This window comes from Eublepharis macularius, chromosome 5 (assembly GCF_028583425.1).
Source record: "Eublepharis macularius isolate TG4126 chromosome 5, MPM_Emac_v1.0, whole genome shotgun sequence".
NCBI lineage: Eukaryota > Metazoa > Chordata > Lepidosauria > Squamata > Eublepharidae > Eublepharis > Eublepharis macularius.
In genome coordinates, this window is record NC_072794.1 from 134,816,274 (window position 1) to 134,844,000 (window position 27,727).

At 41.5% G+C, this 27,727-nt stretch overlaps 1 protein-coding gene across 5 annotated transcripts in view; it reads left to right on the top strand.

Moving 5' to 3' along the window:
• RALY (RALY heterogeneous nuclear ribonucleoprotein) overlaps positions 1-27,727 on the top strand; it is a 355,194-nt gene that overhangs the window by 74,262 nt on the left and 253,205 nt on the right. Inside the window, exon 1 of one of the 5 annotated variants that reach the window (XM_054981414.1) lies at positions 10,626-10,731. The exons of 3 other annotated variants lie outside the window; for them this stretch is intronic. The gene's annotated coding sequence lies outside the window, so the exon portion shown is untranslated. Of the gene's footprint in view, positions 1-10,625; positions 10,732-12,888; positions 12,952-27,727 lie in introns of those variants that run through there. One more of the 5 variants, XM_054981417.1, reaches the window with a different exon arrangement.

Consider the following 27,727-nt stretch of genomic DNA (forward strand, 5'->3'; position numbering starts at 1 on the left):
CATGTTTCATTATATTCTTTGTTTGCTTTTGCTATGTCTTTGGGGGTGATATACAATCTACAAAACATTTAATACCAGTTCTTCCTTAATAGTTGACATTCAGTAAACTTCATTTCTTTAGTCCAGATTTGGGGGGATACTTGATTTCTGTTTCAGCAGGAAAGCACTCATCTAAGACTGCACAGTGGATAGGGGTTTTTTTTACATAAAATGTTTTGGTTATTTTGTCTGTGCTGTCTCTGTCTCATCAGTGAGACAGAAACAAGAAAGAAGGCAATGAGGTCTGAATTAGCCACCAAACTATCCAGTTTTTGACTCTCAGGACTAAAGGCATGGTAGTGTTCAGATGGAGATAAAACATATCACCAGTCAATGGGCTGAGTTTCTAGAGGAATGAAACAGTCTTGATTGGTTCAGTCATCTGAGACTGAGGAACAAGCTGCTGAATACACTTTTGCTTTGCCAGCTCTCTTGACCACTCGATCTAACTTTTTATTCTGAAGATAATTTCCCAGACAAGACAAGGATGGGGAGGAAATAGTTGTGGTATTCAGGAAAAAAAAACATAGGAGCCATGGTAGATCAAACCAAATATCCATTTATTCCAACATTTTGTTTCCTATAATGGTCAAATAGATACTTCTGGGAAGCCCTTAAACATGGCATAAAGGCAAGAGCCCTCTATTGCTATTTGCTTTCATCAACTGTTTTAGGTAGTACAAGAGTTGGACTTGTAGGGAAGGGATAATGTAACTTCTTCCATTCCTACTTTTTCCATTCATTTTTTCCTCTGTCCTCTCTGCCACTGTGCTTAGCCTCTCAGTTGCCAAGCTCCTTCCGCTTGCGAACCCCTCCAACCACCCAGCTGCTTCTCCTTTTTAATCCACACCATCACCTCATTTCATTCCCCCCTCCCCCAGCTGCTCAACTGGTCATCCAAACAGTATTTCATCCCTCCTGGCTGAAACTTTTTTTAACCAGTATTTTGCACACCAACTTTGCCGTGAAAGCCAAGATGATGTTAGGAGAGTTGGTAGTCCTTGTTACTTTTAGGAAGGTTTTGACAAACTTTCCATCTCCACTAGTACTGTGAACCAAGGTGGTTGTAAATGAAGAGAGTGTCAGACTAAGACCACAAAACACACCAACTAACTTTTGGCCAGACATTTTCTTAACCTAGGCAATCTTACATAGCTGCTGGAAGGGTAAAATGGGAGGTGGAGTACGCTAAGGTTGCCAGGTGGTGGCTGGAGATCTTCTGGAATTACAACTGATCTCCAGGTAACAAAGATCAGTTCCCCTGGATAAAATGGCTGCTTTGGAGGGTGCATTCTATGGCATTATACCCCATAGAGGCCCCTCCCCAAACCCACCCTCTCCAGGCTCCACCCCCCAAATCTCCAGAAATTTCATAACTTAGACCTGGCAACCTTAGGCCCCACAGTGTAAAAGCAAGGTTTAAAAATAGGTATAGCCAGTTTGGTGTAGTGGTTAAGAGCGCATGACTCTAATCTGGAGAGCCGGGTTTGATTCTCCACTCCTCTGCTTGAAGCCAGCTGGGTGACCTTGGCTAGTCACAGTTCTCTGGAGCTCTCTCAGCCCCACCCACCTCACAGGGTGTTTTGTTGTGGGGATAATAATGACATACTTTGTAAACCGCTCTGAGTAGGCATTAAGTTGTCCTGAAGGGAGGTATATAAATTGAATGTTGTTTGTTTGTTTGTTGTTGTTGTTGTTATATGGAGTTCAAAGGACTCCACAATACGTGTTGTGTAGGCAAGCTATTATTTTGGAATGGTGAGATGTAACTTTTTCCAGTGACACAACTAAACACAACAGCAGCCTAGGCCTTTAGTTCCTCACACATGTTTGTGTCTACTTAGCAAGCCCTTGTGTCCCAGCTTTCATCTTGTCTCTTCATGTTTCTTGTTTACATAATTAGTCTTGCTCCCTTGCATTTAGATGTATATTTATGCAGCCTTTGAAGGTCTGCATGAAATCAGACTACAGGAAATTGTACTCAGGCTTGTACTTCAGTGTATAATACAAAGGGCAAGGAGGAGGAAGTGAGAAAGGGAGTGGAACAGCATGTTTAAAAAAAAAGCATCGCTTCTTAGATAATGACATATCGATACAAAACCCTTCAAAACCAGTAGAAGGCACCCAGCATCTATGATTTGTTCACCTAATTTCTGATGCAAAGGACCAGACTGGCTTAGACTTGTTCTCACCCATCTTTATCTTGTAAACCCATACTGATCTGAAATAATTCAATGTTTGGCTGCAATGTTTGGCTCCAGTAGTGTTTATATATGTATAGGCACAAATTCCCCTTGCCTCTCCTCCCCCTCAAAGCCCCACCATCCCTTGACCATGAAACATCTGTCTGCTATTTTATCTACTACAGAGTGTCTGGAACAAAGAGGAAAGATTCATGTTTGTAGATTGGTAGGGAAGAATCTCCCCCCCCCCTCTAAATGGTTGCCCCTGCCTGCTAGCTATTCTTTCATGGCTTGTTCTCTGGAGTACTATGTTTGTTTGGACAAGTGTTTCTGGAGCAGCTTGGGCCAACTTACACCACTGACAGCATTCAGATTTTTTTAAAACAAAAGAGAACACATGCCTTCTCATCCTTTTCACTAACTTTGTAAATTGCTATAGCTTGTAAATTGCTACAAGTTTGTAAATTGCTACAGCTAACATCATAAAAATGATTAAAGCAGCCAAACTGCTTGTCCATAGACAAGGTAAAAGTCTCTAGAATATAAAGTGAGCCCTGCTGCATCAGACCAGTGGTCCATCTAGTCCAGCAACTTGTTTCACACAATGGTCAACCAGCTGTCTGTCCCAAATAGATTGCCCATCAACTTCATTGGATACAACTGACTGCCTTAGTGTTATACCCTTCTTAGCTGATTGAAGTCCGTGGGCTGAGACAGCAATTATTGCAATGTGCCAGTCAATTGGAAAGGCAGAAGAGGGTAAAACAGTCTACTCAAGCCCCCTTAAGGGATCCATACATTGTTGGATACTGTGATATTGCAATCATTTCCCTGTATAGACATGAAACATCATATGGATTCCCTGCCTTTAAGCTTTTTAAAAAATTGAAATAGAGATTTGGAGAGGATGGAAAGTGATTTCCAAACATTTCTTCGAGCACCGCCATGATTCTTTACAGGTCTTCAGTTGTCCATTACAATTGGTAGCAACTTTTGAGGGCTCAAAACATATGTTTCCTTTTTTCCCTGTGAGCATGACCACAGTGAGATATAATTTTATCCTGTGATTTTATCCTAGTAAGCTGTCAACCAGGTTAAACAGGAAGTGGTGAGATCTTAGCTATGTTTTTTGAAAACACTATGCTTGGGGCCAGTTCCTCAAGAATCAGCCCCCGCTAAGAACCCATCACTTCTGGTTTGTGGAAGTGACATCATTGGGAGCATGCACAAAAGAAGAGAAGCAGCCACCCCCACCCCCACCAGATTCAAGGTAGGGGGACGTGGCACACCTGGTATAGTGTCATAGAGTCTACCTTCCAAAGTAGCCATTTTCTCCAGTGGAACTGATCTCTTTAGTCTAGAGATTGGCGCCCCTACTATAGCAGCTTTCAGGAAAGAGAAAAAGGACATAGTCAGGGAGAGGGAAATAAGATACCCCCTACAAATCCTTGTGCGTCCCCCACTTGTACTGGCCTGTTTACTGGGTAGTTGTAAAGGTTATAACATAATGTGTGAGAAACACTTTGTACTCTGATTGCACTTTGATTCCTTTCCTTTCTCCCATTGAAGCTTCATGAGTCTATTCTTTTGAGCAGCAAAAATAATTATGACTTAAGGGATGAAAGGCCTAAGACAAATTTGACTATAAAGTAATTTTAGGGTTTTCATCACAAAATAGAAAAGATAGAGCATCTAAAATTGGGAGATCAGAATGACAAGTTAAGGGGGGGATAATAAAAAGAGCTCTAAGTTCCTCAAGAAATGGACGCTCAAGAAGTGTATGAAAAGAAGTATCAATCTGGCCTAGATGGCATGGATGGAGTTGATTGGAATATGGGATATTCATAAATCTACCCTGGCAAACCTGAGAAGGTTTAGCATTAAGCCTAGCCAGGCAAAAAGCCCTCGCATATTGTGGAACAATTCAATAGTATATGTATGAGGGAAGATTTTTTGGAGGGGAAGTACCAAGACATTGAGAACAGCAAACACATCATGCTCTGAACCTGGTACTTAAATAGTCAAGGTTCAGAATATGTCTCTTAACCAGAGCAAAAATCTTGTATTTCCCATAGCTTTTCATCAAGTCTGATGTTGTGCCAAGGATCATCAATTTTCCATCCAGAAGTTTCATCCAGGAGGAGCTAAAGGAATCCAGTCCCAATACGTGAAGATACCTGTTCTTGCTCAATTCCAACTTGAGCCTGAATTTAAATGCAGAAATCCAAGCTCTGGCTTCCAGTGATTTTTGACCCAATTGTGCATGAAGGGCAATGCAGATATGCAATAGGGGGTATTTGCAAGCCTCTGAAGAAACTGAAGGAGGGGATGATATCAGTCCACAGTAATTGAACTTGTCCAAATAGAAGCACCAAATAAAAGAAGGAGGTTACTTTTAAATTAAAAGCCATTTATGTATCTTCCATCTTTGGAATGGAAAAAATTTAAAATGGCTCCTAGGGTCAGCCTTATTAAGTACTGATTTGTGGTGAATGCTCCAAGTCAGTTTTAATGTAAACAAGTATCTGAATCCCTTGACCTCATCAAGCATAAGAGCATCCAAAGGCAAATTAAAGAAATTAACTTTTTTCTTAGAAAAAAACTTCTTATAATTAATTTGCTGTCCCTCCTTGGAGCAATACTGTTTAAAAAAATTAATGATCTTTGAAGCACCACTTTGGTGTGAGAAAAAAGGACAACAATGCATCATCAGTATAAAGGAGAACAGGGACAGTAAATGTGGCCAATTTATTCAGATGAGTGAACTCAGAAAAAATTGGAGACATATCATAGATAGATAGATAGATAGATAGATAGATAGATAGATAGATAGATAGATAGATAGATAGATAGATAGATAGATAGATAGATAGATAGATAGATAGATAGATAGATAGATAGATAGATAGATAGATTAAACAAAATAGGGGCTAGGACGCATCTTTGCCTCACTTCTTTGTCTATTTTAAATAGTCCAGACAGTTGGCCTTCTTGGACACAACACACCTGGGCATAAAGATCATTATGAAATTTCTAGATAAGCCACAAAAGCAATCTGTCTATAGTTGTATTATTAGATAATTTGGCCCATAATGTTGCTCCACAAATTGAATCAAAAGCCCCCTTCAGATTCTTAAACACTGCAAAAAGATGCCCACCTAAGCAGGTATATTTTTCAGCTAGGTGACAAAGCACTAAACAATGATCTAAAGAGGATGAACCTCTTCTGAACCCTATTTGTTCCCAGCCCAGAACTTCCCTAGTTCAAGAGCTTTAAATTTAAGTATCAATTATTTAGTTTACCTTAAGTATCAATTATAAAGTTTACCTAAAGTTTACCTAAAGAGGTAAGCAAACGAATACGTCAATAACATGTAGGATCAGATCTTCAGGCCCTTTTAAAGACTGGGACCATTATGGAATGTTTCCATGCACAAAATTATACCAAGAGAATTTATATGCATAAAAAGAGATGCTAAGATTTTAGCCATAGCTAAAACAATTTAAACAATTCATTGGGAATCAGATCTGATCCAGGGGCTTTCTGGAGGCACAGCTGTCCTATGAGGGACACAAACTCATTCACAGTAACTGGTGGCCAGGTTGGTAATTGGGCTAGGAAAACAGTTGGTATTGGATTCACCATCATCTCTGAAAGCACTATAGAAGTAGTGGCATGTGTCCAACCAGCTGCAGATTTCACAGAGTGGGACTTTCCTGCTTCCCCTTCCTGCAGCTTACTGAGTCCCCTGAAATTTTGTTCCTGAATGATCAGGGGACCAGCAGGGGGTGAAGTGAGGTTTGCAGAGGGGAGGGGAAATTGACAGGAACAGCAGCCCGTTTTTTGACAAATAGAAACGTTCCACCAGAAGATCTGTATGGCTGAATATATGCCACTGAGGAGTACTACCAAAAAGAAAAGCTATCTCATGCAAACAATGCAGAAACATAAGTTCTTTGCCTTTTTCTCTCCCTGCCGGTAGATAAGCCTTCACCAAAGACCAAGAGCCACCAAGCTCCATACAGTGCCCCCACCCCCCATACACACACACACACTGGAATCTATTCTGCACTAGGTAGTCTAAGCAGCTGGATGGGAAGCCTTTAGGTTCAAGCTCAAGCAGAGACAAGTTCCTTCTTGCTGTAGAGACTAGAGCTGTGACTTGGCTGTCAAATTCTATGAAGGGCCCTGAGTGACATTTTTGGCAGCCGCTTGCTGTGCTATGAAACTGGTACAGATTCACTCTGATTTTCTTTCTCACAAATATACATTCAATGAATTGAAGTTGTCTGTTCTAGAGGCAATGAATGCATAAAATGATCGCTTAGAGTGGCTTCTGTCTTCTTTGTGGGCCTATTCATACTATAGTTTTTGAGGAGTCACTGCAAGATGACATTTACTTCCAAGTGTTTTTAAAAATACAATAACCTGCAATTTTTCATACATAAAACTTACTAAAGTAACACACACAGGCAAAACCAAAACAAACTATAGAAACTGTTCAAGTATCTTATGCCTTATGTTGATCCTTTTACTATGATCACTTTACTGCTCGAAGACTAAAGAAGGGGGATCATTTTTTGGTGACTCTTCCACTTAAACAATTATTATGGGAACCTTATGGAAACTTGGCTGAACCAAAGAAGTAGATGTGGATGCCAGTAGATTGAATTGTTTGTGCTGTTGAGGAGTAGAAAAGGGTTAGGAAGACAATACCCTTCATACTTGGTATCAAGAAAGACTTGTTAGGTCAAACCAAGCCCTAGCCACATCAAGGCCTAGCCATATGCATCTGGTATGTAGTATCCTCCATGAATATACACAACTCTTGTGGAAATGAATTCCATCAAATAGTTAATATGTTTTGTAAATAGATACCTCTTTTGGTTTGTCCACTACAGAGATACTACCAATGAACCTGGAGTTTTAACATCTTGAGAGATAATAATTTCTCATTCTCTTCTGTCTTTACACCATTTATAGTATTATAAACATGTTTCTGTCCATGTTCTAGGGGTTTTCTGAACCAGTCGTTATGGGCCTAATAAACTGGAACATCAGAGAATCATAGAACTGGAAGGGAATTAAAATCTGTCTAGTCTAGATTCCTGCTCAAAATAGGTTTTCTACCTATTATGCCCAAGTATCAAGCCACACACTACAAAGCATAGTTTACAACCCAGCAGCAGGACTCTTTAAGAACAAAGAGCCTCAGGTAACACAGCGCAAGCAAGTTAAACTTTGCAAGGAAAAGTACAAGTCTGGCCTGATTTACTTGCAGATTCCTTCCTACAGGTAATGGCAGCTAGTCAGACTATCACCATCAAAAATGCAATCAACTGTGTCCACCTGAAGATTTGTCACCATTTAAAACCATCACCTCAAAAATCAGGGTTTCTTTTTATTCTTTTGTTGTCCCTTTACTATGGTTGATATTACACAGAAAAGATCCATGATTGAAGAACATCAACCTATGCAGACGAAGTTATGATCTGGAAGTAATTAATAAGGACAATAAAATAATAGCAATTATAGCTCTGACCCAAGAAAAGTTCATGCCTCTCTGAGGAGCAGTCATTCTCTATTTCGTTTCCAATCGCTTGGGTAGGTTTTAATCCATGCCAACAGTTTCCTTCTGCACCAGCTAATCATTCATTTCCAAGGATCCAGGACACAGCCTTCTAGTAATGATACAGCTATGTTCTTTTAATAGCCTAAATGGTGTGTGAAGGGCATGTGAAAGGTTCCACAAGCTCTTGACCATCTTAGTTAGCATCAGACCGGTGTCTTACAAAAGCTGGTTCAAAATTTGCTGGCAATTTACAGTAAAGTGCTGTCGATCTTCCAGAAGGTCATTATGGACTTAATTTGGCATACCACTGAGCTCCTTTTAAAAATCCTTCAAGCTCCAAAAAGATAAAATATGTCACAGATTTCAGTGTCTGATTTCAGAACGACCAAGCTCCGAAGCAGTATTTATAAATGGATGAAGAATCAGTGAAGATAGTGGGATGGATCCAATGATCCATCAACAGAAGGCCCTGATGGATGTAGATCTTTCCCAAGTTCACCCTGACCCCCAGCAGCCCCAGCTCAAGTTTATTCCTGGGCTCAATGGATATACATGGTCTAATAGCCATGACAGTCAGAAGGTTGCTGTGGGGAGGGGAGAAGGACACAAAATATCCTTTTCTGGAGGGTTTTTGTTTTTTTGGTTAGCACAGCTCCGCTGATGGAAGAGAGAAGAGTAGGTGATTTCATTCCTTCCCCCCTCCACATAGCAGCTTAGATATTAGACTCTCATGGGGAATAAACTCTCCTGGCATTGGAAACTGCAGCTGGGGGGAGAGGAACATGGGAAAGATCTGTGATTCTTGAGTCCACGGATAGTGGAACTAACCCAGTATAGCTAGACTGTTTGTTGGAGGAAGAGAGACAATTTTTATTTCCTCTTGGTAATACTATAATGGATAACATAGACAATTGCCCAATGTGATAAAACTATCAGAAAAGTGATATAACAAAGACTCGTAAAGATTGTCCCCTATCATTCATATTGAGGTAGGCAGCCTGATCCTAAAGTGCCACTTTTGCAGCACAGGAGCAATCAGTGACTTTCACTACTGTAGCTGAAATATGCTCGTATGAAGCTGAGCAGAGCTGCATGATCAGGAAACCCTGACCCACTCATTTACTCATAGAGTGATAAATGTTTGCACTGAGTAAAATGAACAGGTAGACCTCAAAACATTTTTGTGTGTATATTAAAGTCTGACGCATATCAAATGCCATTACTCTTCCTCAGGCTGGATACTCACAAGGCAATTTTGCACATAAAGTGTCTTAAATAACATACGTTGAGCACAAAAACGCTGTTAGGTCCATGTAAAATGGGGGCAATTCTCTTTTCTCTAGACTGCTCTAGGCTCTAGCTTAATGATCAAAAGTGTTCTAGGTGTTAATGGATAGATGCTGGCTTAAATGAACATTGATTACTATTAATGAAGAATGGCTATTAGCTAGCGAAGCCACCTCGCCTGCTTGGCCCAAAGCTGGCGAGGGACAGTTTATGGAGTGAAATATAGCCAGCACATTAGACAAAAGTCTGAAGTTTTGCATCTGGTTGACAAGAAAGAGCTTTAGAGGCATTCAAGGGCATGCTGTTGCATTTAAGGGAAGTGATCCAGCTTTAAGATTTGCGCTTTTCTAGAGATCTGTTTCCCTGTCTGTCCGTCCCCCCGCCCCGCTTGTATATTTGTAAACATAATATAAAGCACACTCGTACTCTCTTGCCGCATGACGAAGCTGACCATGTAAAAGTCTGCTCCTGGAGAGTGTTAAATGTTATATTATGATCAATTGCCCTTGAAGAAAATGGCCAAGCTGAAACATTTTACAAACCAAAACCCTCTATCACTGCATATTTCTGAGATCTCACCTTCTTGGCTGCTTCTGTAGGTTTTGCACCACAGTTCTTTGTCCTGATACATTGTGGCTTTCTTGGGCCTCAGAGTCCCAAAGTCCCTCTCAAATGGCACAAGGAGCCTCTCTGCTTTTGCCAGTAGCTGGGGAGGGGAATACTAGAACAATAGTACCAAAGGCAGCTGCTGCACTAACGCTAGGACCTCCATGTGGTCCTGATTCTGTCATTTTTATAATGGAGCATGTTGCTCCCTTGTGCAGATGCTAGGAATGCTGCACCATCGTGCAGCATAGTGCTGAGCCTGGGACTGTACCTCAAGGCTCAAATCTCATGTTTGGTTTTAAAGGTTGATACATTCGTATTCAAAGACACAGGGGAATGTATTGCAAAACTGTTAATCTAATTAGCTTGGAGAGAATATCAACAAACATCCAAGATATATTTGTAGTATTGTATATAGCCAGCATGGTGTAGTGGTTAGAATGTTGGGCTAATATCTTGGAGTCCCAGGTACAATTCCACACTCTGCCATGAAGTTTTCTGGGTGAGCTTGGGCTAGTCAGTCTCTCTTAGCTTAACCTATCTCACAGCATTGTTGTGAGGATAAAACGGAGGAGCTGAGCATGATGTTAAAGCCACCCTGAACTCATTGGAGAATGTGTGTTATAAAACTCTACTAAATAAATATACTGGGCTTGGTTTCTAAGAAGCCCAAGCTATTTTAACATAGTGTTAATGCTCTTGTATTACTTTCCATGGAATTTAGGACATGCGTATATCCAGAACACATCTAATTTTAAAATGCTTTGGAAAGACTCCATATCTTGTGCTTCCTCCAGGCTTCTTGGCTAATTGAGCATGAGCGAGTGCTGTTGTGATAGGTATGCAATCACCCAATGAATGGCTCAGCAAATACTCTCTCTGAGCATCGATAAAACGTTGCCATGTTCATGATTATTGGTCACAGTGCAATCCAAGCCCACAAGGGCCATCCCTAATCACAGAAGGGAAAACTGGTCCAAAAAGCCTCATGGAAACATCCCCTGCTAGAGAACAAGAAGAGAAACATGGAAGAGGAGGAAGAGGTGGGTACAATCATAAACCTTGAGGGTAAAATAAATCCTCGAGAAACGGAGTCATTTGGTCTAGAAGCTTCATTCCTGAGCAGGCACTGAGTGTTGTATCTTACCATATTTTCCAGCAGCTTGCTTTATGACAGGTTTATAGTAGTTTTGCTGCACTGTGCTTGAGCAAAAGACACACTGGCTTTTAGCCAGTAAACAATTGCTATGCCCCAAAACGATTGAGCTAACTACCAAACAAAGTTTGAAACAGAGACATGATTTTTTATTATTTCTTTGCATATTTTAAATTCTGGCATGGAAATTTCAGATAGTTTTTGTAAACAGAAAGTTCTAGTTAAGCCCCAAAGTGCCTTTTTGTGATATTGTTAAAACATAATGCCGGGAAATTATCAAAGAACCAACCTCTTACAAGTTAATGAAAGCAGAGTACCTCTAGCATCAATCTAATAGTGATGTGTTTGTTTCTTTGTAGTTTCATTCTGTTTCATTTTCCTTGCTTCCTTAAAATCTTGCTTTGGTCCATTGCAAAAATGCTTGACGTTTGGTGCATATAAAGGAGTATTCTCGGTTTTAACAGGGTACTGATGTGGTTCCATGGGTAAGTCCAGGCATAAGAACTAGCTAGCATCTTTCCATAGCTGAGATGAGAAGGTTATGATAGTTAGGAGAGGGCATGCAATTTGTTCATGCTGGACTTATAAACCAAATAGATTCCTATGCTGATTCTGTTTAGAATGGCAGTTTTCCATGACAATTTGCTATTGACTCTGCAGTTCTCTAGATCTTATCTGGCTTTCAGGTAATTGTAAACCAGAAGACTAGATTATCCACCTTAATAAGTTTGCCAGCCTCTAGGAGATCTCCCAGAGTTGCAGCTGATCTCCAGACTACAGAGATCAGTTCCCCTGGAGAAGAGTGAACTCTATGGCATTATACCTTGCTGATGTCTGCCCCCTCCCCAAACCCTGCTATCCTCAGGCTCTACCCCCAAATCTCCAGGAATTTCCCAACCCAGAGTTGGCAACCCTACACTGTAAGCAGTTTGCTGTAAATGACCCGTGAGACATTGTGCTATTTCATTTTACAAGAGATTTCCAAATTTACAAAAATCTAGATATAAGGGTTACTATAACTGGAACAATAGTGCTGTAATATAATACAAATATCTAATAGATACTGGAGTAAGGAGGAGCACTTCTTAAAAATGAGGGATTAACATGTTATATGTTGGGGAATTGCATGATTTGCTACTATTTTTCAGCTCGGGGGGGTTGTTATGAAGGAAGGAGTGTATGATGAGTTCTATTCTCTGCATTTAAGTCCAATTGATACCAGAGTGCTGTTGAAATGCAGAGTTTATTTCACTGACACAAAGGGCTTTTACACATGGGCTATTTGCCTCCCATTTGGCCCTATACAGCGTTGGATGTTTTTTTCTGATTAATGCACAACATTTGATACCTGCAGAGGTGATGTTGACCCTATACCAGGGCTTGTCCGAGTCTTCTGAATGCTGGTTTCTCCCACTTTTCCTTCAATGAGAGAACATTGCAAATAAACCTTCATCTCTCTTCCACCCACCCAAGATCCACTGTCTGTGTGATGATTGGACCATTTGTCTCCTCTCCCCCCTTTGATCCTCCTCTCCTTTTCCTCCCACTCCACCTCCTTGCGAGTGCTCAGTCCATCCATTGTGCATCATGAGGTTTGATTTTCTAAACAGTGCCTACATTCTATGTATACTCTAGGGTTGCCCAACTCAAGGTAGGGTCTGGAGATCTCCGAGAATGAGAACTCCAAAGATTTCTAGACCTCAGAGATCAATTCCTCTGGCAAAAATGGCTGCTTTGAAAGGTAGACTCTATAGTATTATATACTGCTGAAACCCTGCCCTCTTCAGGCTCCCTCCACCCCAAATCTCCAGGAATTCCCCAACTTGTTGCCGACCCTGCTATACACATGTAATCTCTGCTAACAGTATAATTATTCGGCTCACCCAGCTGCAGCATAGCTGCATAAGCTGGGAGCTGGCCTTTGCAGCCCCGCCCAGAGGGAGAGACAGGCTCCCTTCCCGGGCATATGGGGCTTTGGCCGGGGGCAGAGCCAGGAGCCTTTTATAGGCAGCTCCGCTTTCTCTGGCCACAGTTGCTTCGCACACTTGGCCCACCCACCTCACCCTGTCATAGTGCAGGATTATCCAGCTGCTGTTTCCAGAGCCAGGTAGGAATTTTTTACCCTTTTCCCTGATTGGCTGTTGGGAAGGGGTTTTTTCTGCCTACCTTGCACTGCTGGCAGAGGTTTGAGGTATTGGCCTGGGTGGTGCTGTTTTGGTTAGGTTTCTGACAGGAGAGTTTTGGGAATAGGGTGCGGGCCAGTGAGCACCCATGGGTGGGGAACAAGGTCTGCCAACAGTGCGGTATGCTTGTTGATGGCTACCATAACATGGGCAGACAGACGCCTGTGGGGATCCCCAGGAACAAGGCCTTCCCTCATGCTGTATGGCTGGGGCATTAGGTGCTTGATGGGGGGATCCATTTGCCTGGCTGGCCGGATTGCAGCCATTCAAGGGATGGCCTACACCCAGGACTGTGGGGCTCACCCAGACAGGTCAAGGCGGAGGTCCAGGGGTGACCCTGTGGCTTGACCTGTACTGCTTAGTTAGCCCTTGCTGTGATTTATGTTTATGGTCATGTTAATAAGTGGTCCTTTAGTTCCAAGCCTGTGTCTGTCTCTTCATTCTGGCCGGGGTTGCAATAGAGCACTCTGCTTATAATCACAGCAATTAGGATCACCCTCAGCCAAAACTGCAAGGCTCAGCACATACGCCATGAGGAGATCCCACAAGACTTCACAACAGATTCTGCCTTTAGTAGCTAGGAAGATACTGCCTGAATCTCTTAGAACAAGATGGTTTTAGCCAGAACTTGTATATGCTACAGTTGGGGATGAGAGAGAGGAGGAGAGCTTCTCGGGCAGGATGTTGGTTATTGGTTGCTTTAGCAATTAACAATTGTGCAAAACATATGACATGCCATGAGGTAAGCATTTTCAGAGGTTCTTTCTTCCAATCAGAACTCTTTTTCCAAGGAGAGGGGCTATGCAAACAATTAACATTGGAGAGAAATACGATGCAGAGGTGCATAATGCATCTGATAAAAACGGGCCAAATAAGTGAGTTTTCACTTCTGAAAAGATCAGGAGCAAGATAAGAGTGTGAAAAGGCTCAAAGTCATTTCTTTCCTTCAGTATTGTGATTTCCAATGGCATGCCAACAGTACTGCCAGTCAGCACATAGAACTTGTCTGAATTAATAGTTCTTCAGTAAACATGCAGGTGAAAATATTTTGGCTTAAGGACAAGCACCATCTTTATGCACCTTAAAGTTTACCTTAATCGTCTTTTGACACGTCTTTGACAAGAGACAGGTCAAGGAGGGAGGGAGAGTTCAAAGTGGTCTCATCTTTCCTCCTTTCTTATTCTAGGGGAAATGCTAATGGGACCCCATTCCTTTTCAAACCTATTGTTAAAGAAACAGATGTAGATATTAGCTAACTTTTACTCATCCTTTCTTTTTTCACCTCAGACAGTGTCGAGCCTGTAACATGCAGCCTTGTGACATTACTCATTTTAATCTAATGTTTTTTCTTGGCTTAACTTGAAATTAATATACTCATTTACATCCAAAGCATATGTTATTAGGGAATCCCATTGCACAAACAAATGATATTACTGTAGACTAGAAAGAGACAGAGGCGCTTCTTTCAGAAAGGTCAGATGAAGGTTAATAAGATTATTCTGTTTGCTGTTCGTGGAAGAACTGACTGTGCACAGATATAAATGTTTGTCCCTAATCTCTGTTGCTAACAATGGGTTTGATTCTCTCTGTTCAAAGAGGGTTTGCTGTAGCTTTGATAAGAACAGCTGAATCTTCCACCCAGCTCTTCTGCAGTCAGAGGGCTGCCAGCAGTGGCATTTTAGGCATATATTACAAATTGATGCTATTGATCTGCCTTGTTCCAGCTTTGTGATCCCATGTAAAGTGAAGAGTGAGGCTATGACAAAAAAAGATTGGACATAATATTGGTGGAATCAGTGCATGCACTCGTAACAATGCCAGTGATTAGCAGGTACCATGATATTCCTTTGCTTGGGAAGGATGCTGTGTGATAGAGCTCTGGTTACCAACCTCAAGGTGGGGCCTGGAGTTCTTTCAGAACAACAACTGATCTCCAGACTACAGAGGTAAGTTGCCCTGGAGGAAATGGCAATTTCAGAGGGTGAACTCTATGGCATTACATCTCCACTGACCTCCCTCCCCAACCAGGCACCACCTCCAAATCTCTAGGAATTCCCCAAGCTACAGCTGGCAGCCCTAAATAAGGCACTAGCTAGGTGTTGTGTGTGGTGTCATAATTAAAAGTACATCTATGCCACATCTCCAGGGCTGGCTCTAAAAAGTAGTAAGGTCATTTGGCAGGCCATAGGAAGAAGAAAGGACCTTCTTCCTCAGAGCAATGGCCATTCTTGTTTTACATAATGTACCCAAGAAAGTCAGAGGTAGGTATTTGAACATTTGGAAAATGGGTCCAGTGGAATATAAATTAGGGTTAACATTTTAATAGATTTTATTCCTTATTTATTTATTTATTTATTTAATTTGTATGCTGCCGCTGCAGGGAACCTCCCCATGGCACTTACAAAATAAAACATAATAAAAACATATAATATTAAAAGTTATTAATTAAAACCCAGCATTTTTACCCTGTGTATAAAAACATAAATCACTGAGCAGCTTAAAATTAATTCAACAATTTTCAGGCTAAAAACACACTATTAAAATGGTGTTAAAAGATCAACGCCTAAGAACAGAGAAAACTAAATATACTCATTAATGCAATGTTACTTATGGTAAAATCTCATAAATTTGTGTTTTTTTTTAAACCAGAGGAATCATCCAGAAACAGGCAATATCAAATATGACCTATTCCTACTCTGCTTATGTACAAATGCTAGTGACTGACCTACATGTGTGTGACTAATTACTAACTAGCTTGGGAAATTTCTGGAGAGATGGGACAATGCCTAGGGTTTGCTGAATTTGGAGTGGGAGCTCTGCAGAGATGTAATATCATGCCCTGTGATGGTAGATCCAGGTCAAAGGTCAGCTCTTCCAATTTCTCCCCTTCTCATGAAATCCCTTCCTCTACCAAAATACAAACTGTAATTTTCCAATTTCATATTAGTTTTCCCCTTATTTTTTTCTCCCACATTACAATCCATAAATAAAGATAATGCCATCTATACATGCTCACCATGCAGTAACTAAAAAAACCAGTCAATTTTTCTCTTCAAATTATTTTTTACTCACATGCAGCTTATGTGATGCAAAAGCCATGCAGTCTAGTTATGTTCCACTATCCACTCTCAAAATCCTCTTCAAGTTTTTCTCAGTATTAAGTAGAAAAATACAGCACCAAAGACCTATGAGAGGATGCCAGCCAACAGGAGTTGCATCTCTCTCAATCCCCATCTAGCCTCTAGCTTTTAGTGACTTTAGTGGTTACAAACAATCAGTCAAGTGTGTGGTATACCATAGAATCTTTTCCATTTTTATGGTTTACCATATAGTCTTCTCTCTGAAGCTGCCATTTTCCTCCTGGGAAAATGATCTCTCTGGAGAACAGTACTAATTCCAGGAGAACTCTGGGCCACTCCAGACTCTGGCCACACTCTGGTGTGGTTGGAAACTGCCTGTGGAGACTTTCAGATTCAGTTAACAAATGAAGGAAAGTGCTGGTGTTTGGAAGGAAGGGGATTGGGGTACTAGAAAGTAAGTACCAGCATTCCTAACTCCAGAAGAAACAGAGAATACTAAAAGAAAGTATACTAGAGTGCTTGTGAAAAAAACAAACCATGAGTCTTTAAGTAACTGAAATCTGTGCATGTTCTGATTTTACCTCAGAGATGTTCCGACTAGGGTTGCCAGGTCCCTTGAGTCCCTTGGTGGGGGATTGGGAGCCTGGCACTTACCCTCTGAAGTCTCCCTTGTTTCTCTTCATGTGTGTGCGTAGCGCGCACGCTCTTGGCATGTGCAATGATATCACTTCTGGGAAGTGACATCATCACATGGGTCAAAGGGCAGCCCGGCATGTGCTCCCACACTTGCCAAAGGGTTGAATTGCCCCCAGCAGGCCTGATTTGGCCCAAAACGGGCCCATTGCAAGGCACTGGCATGTGCAGCAGCAGGGTGCGTGTGTGCACTGTGCTGCCGGGGGATTCCCCAGGGATGTGCCCCCCACTGGCCAGGTAAATGGGGTCAGGGGGAGGAGGTGGGAGCAGGGGATCCCTCACCCCAGGCGGGAGATTGGCAAGCCTATTTCCAACAGGCCTATGATTGAGACGATGGCAGCTCGTCTCTTCTGGCCTCCCCTGCTCTGTTTTTTTGTTTTTTCTGCACAGTTTTTAGCAGATCTCACCTGCCTATCTGTCCTGTCTTTCACAGCTACTATATTTAGATATGTGTATTAGATGCCACCAAATTCTTCATATTGTTTATCTTGGTATTTTAGATGATATAGATTAATATTTTTCTTTTAATTTTATGCTGCATTTTATTTAATTTTATGCTGTATGCTATATAATGCTGTTGTAACCCACCCTGAGCCTGCTTGCAGGGAGAGTGGACTAAATATTGAACATACAAATCACCCCTGTGCCATTCTGTTGTTTAAGGACGAGGGGCCATCATAATCTGTGTTGAATTTGTCTCTCAGTTGAGTTATTTTTGCCATCTTAGCAGTAACAATCCTCTTGTTCTGTACAGGAGGTTTATGTGCCATTTGCAAGCTATTAATGACTTTGCTGTGGTAAATCAATTCCAGACAAGTTCATAATATTCTTTTCCCACAGTTCAGTCCAAATGCCCAAGGAAAATGGTCAGTGGCTTAAAAGGCTCCTATGTAGTTAATCATTAAAACTGATGATATGTAAATGCTTCCCTAATTTTTTTAAAACAAAGTATTTGGAATCCAGAGGTTAAAAAATTCAGAACCTTGTAGGGAACATCTTTAACAATACAATGTGAGTAGTTCTAGTTGTGCACATGTCCTTATGTTCTATCTCTGTGTTGTATTGCTTAATTATTATTTGGTATGTATACAATTCAAATATTACATTATTATAGTACAGTGTGAGTAATTCTGTGCACTCCAGTAATGGAGTGGAGTACAAATGCAACATCTTAAATAATAATTTGTGTGTGTATTATTCAGCTTTGCCATTCTGCATTGGTTTGAAGTATGTTTTCCTGGGTGGTTTTTTTTTTTGCAGGCAAAATACTACCATGGCATTTGGGGGGGAGTCAGATAAAACTTTATTAGTGACTCAGGGCCACTCTTGGTTGCTATACCTTTTTCAAAAGAACCTCACCTTTTGGTTCTTTTCCTCTAAATCACAAGTGCACAACCCATGGGAACCCATGGATGGCGAGGAGCCTACACAGAAGATGCTGAGTAGCCCACAGCCCCAACCAGAAACCATAATCTACAACAACCCCCCCCCCATGAGGCTGGGAGAGGGGCTTCAGGCTGATGGAAATCTTTCAGTTGAGGCCAATGTATTGTGTTTCATCATGGCAACTACAGCCAGCTCCAGTGGTTGCTACGAAGAAGTCCCCCTCCCTCAAGATGTTGAAGCTTTCATTGGAGCGGCTGAGATGCTGAAGTTGGAAGGACAATCATAGTCAGGGGTCATTTTGTAGAAAAAGAGCTGGAGGAACTCATTAGCATAACACATTAGCATAACTCATTAGCATATGCCACGCCCCTGGGCATCACCAGAAATATGTCATTAGCATAACTGATTTGCATATGCCACACCCCCTGACATCACCTATCCTGGCTGCTTTGGACCCAATCCTGGCCATTCAGGGCCAAAATTGGGCCCAAAATGGCCAAAAGGGGCTGAAAATGGCCAAAAGGGGGCCCAAAATGGCTGAGAGTCAGGTGGGCGAGGCCACCTGACATGTGACCTCTTTAGGGAACTGCCGGAACTGCGTTCCTGCACGTTCCCCCTCGAAATGAGCCCTGATCATAGTCCCTTAGATTCAGCTAAGACTCCTCTCTTCAGGAGAGATCAGCATATCTCAGGTGAGGTCAAGCTTTCACAGCAATCACAGCATTTTTTGTTGAAGGCTTTCACAGCCAGAGAACGATGGTTGTTGTGGATTTTCCAGGCTGTATAGCTGTGGTCTTGGCATTGTAGTTCCTGACGTTTCGCCAGCAGCTGTGACTGGCATCTTCAGAGGTGTAGCACCAAAAGACAGAGATCTCTCAGTGGGCTTGTCTGGGATATCCTGACACTGAGATATCTCTGTCTTTTGGTGCTACACCTCTGAAGATGCCAGTCACAGCTGCTGGCGAAACGTCAGGAACTATAACACCAAGACCATGGCTATACAGCCGGGGAAATCCACAACAACCACAGCATTTTGCCTGCTCTAGTGGGATCCTGGATGTTTGTTGGAAAAGTCCTCCTTCCTCTGTAGCTGGACAGGACACTGTGATTGTTATAGCAGATATCCCTCAGATATCCCTTAGCAGCTCCTTCTTAGCTTTTCATGGAGGAAATATGGATGGAGGACCCACAGCAGCAGTAGCAGAGGAGTAGCTTCAAGACATACAGGAGCCATTGCTGCTGCGGATACCAGATCCAGGGTCCCCTGTGATCCCTGGCAGCTTCAGGGGATCCCTCCCATCTCTCACAAGCAACTGGCAAATACTTAAACACTTCCAATATCCTCTGCATGCAAGCCTAGGAAAGCTTATCTGAGAATAATCCTCACTGAATAAAATTAAATTTATTTATGAGTAAACAGTTTGTAAGATTTCCTAATCTTGCTCACATTAATACTTTCCACAGAGGCTTTGCTCTGTGAGCCCCACCATCTGATTTTATGCATTATGGGTGCAGGGCATAACCTTCTCATCAGTGACACCGATACTCTCCATCCCCAAACTCCCCAATATTCCACCTTCCAGCATACTACCCCCAACCTCTTACCTTAACATTTCATCCTCAAAACAATTCCCCCTGCCTGCCTTCCAGCCACATCATACAGAACAATTTATTACATCTCATTCTAAATCTGCTCTCAGTATACGGTGTCTTTTCTCTCTCTTGCAAACAAAGCAACATCTTAATGGAGAGCTATATATGGTGTAGATGAGAAGTGCCCGTCCTTCTTGGCCAAAAGGTCATTCCAATTTGCATTGCTGAGATCAATCATACTCCACTTTCTTCTTCTATCACCAGTCACTTGGGGATGTTGCAAAGTATTTCCCCTCTGAAGATTACGCAAAAGACAATTGTGAATAGTGGAACTTTGATTTCAGTTCTGCTTGAAGTTTACAATTTGTTCTCAAAGCCAGAAGCAGCTATATTTTTATCCAAGCCAAAGCTCTTTTCTTTCAAACTCTCACTTTGTTCCATGATCTACGCTAAAGATTAAAGGGTATTGTGTAAAACTTCATAGGTTATGTTTGGGAGATTTGTCTGAAATCATTAAAGTGAAAGCAGGAAACAACCAACTTAAGCATCATCAGGCCAGAGAAGGCAAAGCAATGCCTGTGGCTATATCCATGTGCCAGATAGCTTGTCAGTCCTCTGCTAACCAAGCAATGGTCTATTGATTCCTCCTATCAGAGGTGATACAGTACTCGTTTTTATAAGAATTGGAGCTGCAGTCTTACCAAAAGGAAACAGTTTGTTACAATGAGACACAGATTGGAGTCCAGGAAACAAATTCTGCAAATTGGAATGGGAATTGAAACACTAGCATATCTGAGTGACGTTTGGGGGTTTGGGGGCAATGCTCTTTACACTAAAGTTGCTCCTGCAGAAACAGTGTGATTTCCCTCCCCTCTCAAACTGGTCTTTTAGCTATTCTAAACTCATATAAGACTTAATTTTGTGAGAGAAGAGTACATTTTGCTTGTATTGCATTTAGAGTTCTGATTCCACAGAAAGAAAAAAATGAAGTTCCAAAATGCACTTAGGATTTAAGAAAAAGAAGACAGCACTAATGAGTCGTTCTATATAATGTCCTATCCATACTACAACTTTATATGTTTAATTTGTATGGCATTAATTAAAAGTTTTCCTCAAAGAATCTCTGGAAGTATAGTTTTGTAAGATGTTGACAATGGTCAGAGATTCCCTAGTCCTTTCTGGGGCCATAGCATTATTACTTTAGGCCTACAAACTTGTAGCATGCCTGCTGAATGCATGGATACTATTTTATGAGTGAAGAAAGAAAAATATTTTATTTCTGAAATGACATAAATCAGGGGTTCTCGGTGTTTTGAGCCTGCAGGGCACCTTTGGATTTCTGACACAGAATGGTGCATGCAACCTCAACGCACCTGTCAGAGGAGGCAGAACCAACCACAAAATGTCAAGGAATGAGTTTATGTAACTCATTCCTGAAATGTTAAAGAGTGACTATTAAAACTATGTAATAGTAACTCTTTAACATTTCAGGCAGAAGCTCTGTTTAATAGGATGCCTTTTTAAATGAATATATTGTTTTAAAAGATTTTCTTCCATGCGCCCTGTTTATCTTATTTATGCAGCCAGCGAAGATCCCTGGGCTATGGTGGCAGCTGCTGCTGAAGCAATGTTTTTAAAAAATCTGCACAACCAATCAGATCTCCAACAGCCAATCCGACAACAAATACCCACCTCTTTCTAAAAACACTTGATGGGCACCATGAAAGGTGCCATCAAGCACTAGAGTACCCATGGGCACCACACTGAGGACTCCTGACATAGTCTATATCGTCACTTTAATGGGCTCGAAGCCTGGATTGGACCCTCTATGGGCCCACTATGGACCCTCAGATTTTGGTAAATTGTGCCTGTCCCCCATGCTTGGCATTTCCTCTTTCATACAATTATAATTCCCAGGATGACTTGGGAATAGGGAATGACTATTAAACCAGTTTAAGAATATCAGCACATGTAATATATCAACACATTAATGCTGAGGATCACTGCCAATTCCTGTTTCAGTTCAATGCCATCAGTGACGTTGTTAAAACTCTAGGAGGCATATTATGCAGGCAGATAGCATGCATTGTTACCTCCAAGAGTTGCATGAGCACTGCCAAGCTCTTAATCCTCCAAGCCTTTCTTTCAGGCAGCATCATGTGTGAACCCTTCTCGCATTACCTTTTTCAATAAACAAGTGTTTGGCAATTGTGACAGGTTGCACTTTTTAAAAGTTTAAAAGTGCTGTACAAACAGCTGAAGGACTGTGAAGGGTTAATGTTTCACAGAAACAGAGAGCTTTGGCTGACAGGCTACCCTAAGGAATCTGAATGGGCAGCATGAGCTGAACAGAGAAAGTCTTCTGAATTAGATACTGAGGAGAAGGGAGTCTGATTTCAGCCCAACTGAGGGCCAAGCTACAAGTGATGAATGACACTTGAACGACAAGCGTATTTCTCCCTGTTCACTTGCCCTCCACTTGTGCTCCACTCAATCCACTTGCCATTCAAGTGTCATTCATCACTTGTAGCTTGGCCCTGAGAGGAGTTGAGTACTGACAGTTTTGAGATTCAGCCCTGACTGACAGCATGGACAGGAGAACTGGGGGAAAGTTGGCAAGGAAGTTTGGGAAGTAGGCACAGACTACTTCAGAACAAAGAAAGAGGCTAGATCTTCTAGTTAGAGGAGAATTTCCCTATGCAATCAAACAGGGAGTTAACTTGAAGAGTGAAGAGATCTCAGGTTTGGTATGGATAGAAACTGCCTTTGGAGACTTTAAGAGTCAGTTAAAAAATACAAAAAAGTACTGATGTTTCAAGAGAAGGGGTTTGGGCACCAGAAAGAGGGCACCAGCCTTCTCTTGGAAACCAAAAAGGGTAAGAGAACACTCAAAGAAAGTGTCCTAGAGTATTTGGGAAAACACTGTAACAGAAGCCTTTCAACATAAAGATTTAAGTAATCATGAAGAACTTAAGAAACTCTCATCTGAAACATTAGACTTTAAGTCTTTCCATGTACTGATTTTACCTCAGAGCTATCAATATTGAGTTACCTCAGAAATTTTCAACCTTGATTTCATCTGATCTTTCCCATCTAGTTTAAATAAAATATTTTATTTTTGAATTTAAAAACACCTATAGTGCTATTTAAGTTGTTTAAGACAAAAGGGGGGCATCATAGCAAGTAAATGGGAAGCTGTTGTGAATGTCCATTGTGTCCAATGTCCAAAAATCTGATGTTTCAAACTGTTACACAAAATGTTTGGATTAGTGGGCAGTTGACTCTCTACCTGCCATAGGAATGTATTTCCAAAACTACAGTAATGCTTTTAGTGTCCTTTCTTGTCTGCTTCAACTTGCTGTCCCAGGGCTCAGTTATTATAGCCTTATATTATATATAACTTAGATCAGAATAGTAGTCACTGTTAGAGGCTCCAGGGACCAATTGCGCTAGCTTTGGCTCGTGACTGGCAACTGCTTAAGGGCATTTCCCCACAAATATCAATAAGAATACCTTTTATGGACTGAGCCATGCACCACTTGAGAAAATTGTTAACATCTCATTTTATTTCAGTACTGTTTCATTTTATCCTGTTTGTCCTCTGTGGAGCTCAGGGCGGCATACAAATTTCTCCCTTCCTCCATTTCATCCACATACCAATTCTTGTATGGTACATTAAAATGACAGAGTGATGACAGATTAAAATGACATCACTTAGTGAACTTAATGGCTTAATGGTGGGGGGCTCAGCAGAGTTGGCAATGGTTAGTACTTGGATGGGAGACCACCAAGTAAGACATGGGTTGCTATGCAAAGGAAGGTAGTGGAAAATCACCTCTGCTAATCTCTTGCTTTGAAAACCCCATGAGGAGTTGACAAGAATTGGTTGCAATTTGACAGTACTTTATTATTTTTGCTGTTATTGTTGTAAAACCATAGAGTTTCCACTGATTCCACTGAGTGATGCAACATCACTTCCAGGTTTTCTCAGATGTGACATCATGTCATGTGCACTGCTGATGATTTTTTTCCTCCCACCACCCAAAGGAGCAGTGGTTTTCCAATCAGCCGTGGCAACCCTGGGCAGGAAAAAGTCATCATGTGAAGGCAATTTCAAAAATCTCCATGTGATTTAACTAGCCTGGAGTCCCTACAGGCATAAAAACTAGCAGGGGATGGTGACTGAACCTTGAAAGTTGCCAATGTGGTAGCCTTGTCAATGAAAACTTAACATAGAATGTGATACAATGATAAAGGATATGAAGGAGTAAATTATCTATCTATTTTAGACCCTTGTTCCTGGCTACTGGCAACCGGGAAGAAAAGAGGCAGCTGCTGGTGCTGAAATATAAATCTCCCTCTTTAGATGCATGGCTCTTTTATTATGTGCCTTTTCTTTGCCCCCCCCCCCATTACATGGGCAGTGCCGCAGGTTCCACAGTGCAGCTGTTGTTTTCCTGACACCTGCTGGCAAATGGCCTGTGACATTCAACCGTATTAAGTGCAAAGTGTAACCAAAGAACCAAAGCTTCTTGGAGGAGGACCAAATTCAAACAGAGGCCTCTGGAACCCCATCTGGAAAGTCTTGCAAAGGTTTTCTTTGATTTTTCTTTGTAATCAATGAATGGTTTCTGAATAAAGAGAAGGGTAACTAGGCACATGCCTGCAAACCATGGGAGACTTTGGGAGTCAGACATGGTAGGGAAAGTTGTGACTGTGTCAATATCACTCCTGCCTAAAACCTGAAAGTAACATCACCAATACTTTAGCATACTGTCAATCTCTAGACCAGCAAAATCCTAGAGTGTTGTTAATGTCACTGTCATATTTTAACTGGAAGTGACATCAACACATATACAATGTCTTCCCCCCATCCCTCATTGCTCATTCCAGCAGCAATGGGAGACAGGAGCAGTGGTGGGAGATTACCTGCCATAGTTCAAAGAGGTGCATCAGCAAAGGGATAGGGATTATAGACTATACTGCTGTGCATTCACTGTTACTGTCCTTTATTACATCATGTCAAATTGTTTGTGTTTTGTGTCACGTTTCAACAATGTATCTGTATCAAATTTCTACTTCTTTTCAAATTTCTGCAATCTATACCCTATTGTAGTATTTATTGAATGTCTCAGTGAGAAAGGCGGGCTGTAAACAAACAAATAAACAAACAAACAAACAAATAAACAGCAGGTGAATTGGCAAGTCTGATGAGGAAAATCCGAAATCCCAATTCTGAGTGCATGGTCTGAGTATTTCTGTCTGGGATATTTTCTGACCAAAATATGTCCTTTTTCCTGAAAGTACGTTTCAGACGTGAGTCCCCATGATCATCACTGCACCTGGTTGCTCCTAATGTGGCTGCACCACTTTTAACTGTAGATGACAGCAGGGCTATGCCAGAAAAGAACGCAATCCATATCCTGGCAAAAGTAAAGTCAGCTCTGGCTTCTTCATGGCTTCTGTCTTTTCTACTGATGCAATTTTTCATTTTCCCACGTCAGCAAGGATTGCCAATCTGGGTTGCCAACTTCAGTTTGAGAAATTCCTGGAGATGTAAGGGTGGTGCCTGGGAGAGGGAGCAGAGGGTGCTCAATGAGGATGTGATGCCGTACACTTCTCCCTCCAAAGCTGTCATTTCCTGCGGGGGAAACAATTTCAGTATTCCGAAAATCAGATGTAGCTCTGAGAAAACTCACATACAAATACATGAACCTGCCTTATAAATATTATCTCCAAAACATATTTGAGATAGTTTCCAGATGAAATAAAAAAGATAATAAAACTACATAACAAGGTGAAATTTAAAAAAAACAAAATTTTGATACTCGGTTTGCTCAGTTATTCTGTTTTCATTCAGGCCATTTAGTCTGGAATGGACATTTCATTCCCCCAGTTTTTGTAAAGAATCCAGATGACACCACGGCTAGCCCACTACACTCTAATGTTGGATTTCCATCTTTTTTCAGGCCCAGTCTGTAGCAATTTTTCAACAACAACAAAATTAAAATGAAATCGCAACATAAACTTGCCATCATGTATTGGCTAAACACTACTGAGGATCTTTTAAAATGTTACTCTTTCCCTCTTTGTACTTTCTCATTCATAACAACCAAAGGTTGGAGCCCAACTAACAGTACAATCCTAAGAACATTTTCTTTGGAGGTAGCACCCCTGAGTAGACTCCAGTTGTTTCTGAGAAGACCTGTTTAGGATTACACTGTACATTTTCTGTCAGTGAACTGGAACTTTCCTGTCTCTTCCTTCCCACTGCAGGCCGCTGGTCTCCCCTAAATGCTGCTGCTGGGGACAGTAGACCCGGAAAAACAACATGCAGGGGGATCTGCAGTGGTAGGAGAGATCAGTAGAAATTGCCCCCCCTTCCATTAGCAGAAAATTTAGTCTGGATCTGACTCCCAAGGTTTTGGTTTTTTTTAAAAAAAAAACAAAAATGGAGGAATATATGTGAACACATGGGAAGAATACCCTGTGGAGTCTTATCACCAAATTACCAACTTACATTTTTGTGTTTACCTTTTTGTTTTGTTTTGTTAATCCAAGCCTTTTGCATCAGTACAGCGGCTCTTTCAAGGTAGCATGCACCCCTTTATTTTGCTAGGGTGTAAATTCATGTTTATTTCCTTTTTTGAAAATAATGTGAACTATTCCCTCCTGTAGCAATTTCTCACTCATCATATAGGGATGAAATATCACACTACTGGCACTGGATCAGGGCTTGCTAAATGTAGAGCTAAGAGTAAAATCTAGAACTTTTCAGTTATTTGGAAAGGCCCCAGTACATGCACAGGAAACACCACAGATGGTCTACTGTGTTGGGGTAGTCCAAGCTCTGGATGACATAGAAATAGCTTGGGTTATTAGATACCCCATCTCCAATGCTCTGTGTTACAGCCTATTTAGTTAGATACGTAGGAAGGAAAGAGTTTTCAGAATGCCTAGCTGTTACCCTAAGTGAACTGTTTCCAGTATCTCATCTGATACTCTGGTGTGATTGCTGACTGCAAGGAAAGACTGGTTGCAGCTGGATAGCTGTCTTTCCAGGGAAGATATCCATCATTATTGATATCCTGACTGTGAAACATCTGATAAATTTTCAAGAAACACCAGAGTTCATGGAACAGAGTTTATTAGTGATTGTTTTGAGGGCCAAACTGAATGTGATAATGGTAGCCATGTTTTTGTTCATGTCTGCCTTCCTTTTCCAAAGTCTGTCACTTAAATTTCCTTTCCTCTATTTTTGGGGGAAAGTGGGGTAGGTAGAGCAGCAAACAGTTATATTTCATTTGAGGTGGGGCTGTAGCTCAGTGGCATAGCATCTGTTTTGTTTACAGAAGGCCCCATGTTCAATACCTAGCATTTGACTTACAAAGATAATATAAGAAGTAATTTAAAATATTTATATTACATCTTTTCTTCTGGCTCAAGGTAGCAATGTAAAAGGCACTGAAACCCTGGACAGCAATTGCCAGTCTGAATAGACAATATTGACCTTAACAGACCATGGGTCTGACACAGCAGAAGATAGCTTCATGTATTCAGGTGTGCTCAAACCTAGGCCCCAGTAGCCCTGATGAATAGAAACATGAACCTAAAACATGGTTGGTTGTTGGGGGTTTTCTGGGCTGTATTGCCGTGGTCTTGGCATTGTAGTTCCTGACGTTTCGCCAGCAGCTGTGGCTGGCATCTTCAGAGGTGTAGCACCAAAAGACAGAGATCTCTCAGTGAGAGATCTCTGTCTTTTGGTGCTACACCTCTGAGAGATCTCTGTCTTTTGGTGCTACACCTCTGAAGATGCCAGCCACAGCTGCTGGCGAAACGTCAGGAACTACAATGCCAAGACCACGGCAATACAGCCCGGAAAACCCCCAACAAGCATCGTTCTCCGGCCATGAAAGCCTTCGACAATACATCTAAAACATGGTTGTTG